Raw genomic sequence first — 999 nt, 5'->3', positions numbered from 1 at the left:
AAAAAAAAAAAAAAAAAAAATATCGAAGTCTAGGAGTTTCTTTCTCCCCTTTCCAGTTATTTTTTTTTTTTTTTTATAAGGTATGTAAATATTGTTATTTTATCCTCTCATAAATGATATAAATCCATAAAAGACCATATAATATACGTTAGGGTGGTATTTAGTATTTTTATTAAATTAATGTGTCGAATATCACACGAAGTAACCTAGTCAAATATCACACAAACCAAAACCTTCACTGAAAAGAGTGGAAATTTGAATTTTACAGAATATAAGAAATCCTTATTTTTATTTAGAATTTATGTTATAAGATATATTTAATTGCCAATTTTAAAGAAAATCCTCAAAATGTTATAAAAGTAAAAGAAAAGTCTATGTTTATTCATAACATAGAAGTTCCTTATATAAGAGATTACACCGTCGTACATAAATGAAAATATTACAAATCATAACCTCTTGGTTATGAGCCATCCACAATCTGGTTCATCACAATCCCCCTTGGATTCCATAACCATTTAGAGCTTGTAATGTGTTTTAATGTTGTCTCATTAAAACCTTACCAAAAAAACCAAATTAGGACAAAACCATGGTGAAGGAAAAAGAGTACAACACACATTACTCCCCCTGATTTGGACATTACTGAAGATCCCTTGGACCTCTCCAATTTTCTGCAATCCGTGGGTGATGAAGATCTTGGGCAGAATATGCTTCGTCCTCGAACATGATAGTTGGTTCTTCTTTACCATCGACAATGCCACAATCTGATCGAACATATTGAGTCATCGACCTCAAATACACACACACGAAATCTTGGATGATGTTGCTGTGATATGCGTGTACCACCATGTGTAAAACATAACATGTCTGAAAACAAATCAACAAAACTAAATAACCCATTTTTGGGCTGGTTAGTATAAAATAAACCAAAATTAAAAACTTCTTCATCGTCCTTCTTATGGACCAATCAGATCAGTGTCTAAAACAAGACTTCTGCATCGT

Source organism: Brassica oleracea, chromosome C5 (assembly GCF_000695525.1).
Source record: "Brassica oleracea var. oleracea cultivar TO1000 chromosome C5, BOL, whole genome shotgun sequence".
NCBI lineage: Eukaryota > Viridiplantae > Streptophyta > Magnoliopsida > Brassicales > Brassicaceae > Brassica > Brassica oleracea.
The sequence above is the reverse complement of the archived record's forward strand: the minus strand, read 5'-3'. Positions refer to the sequence as shown.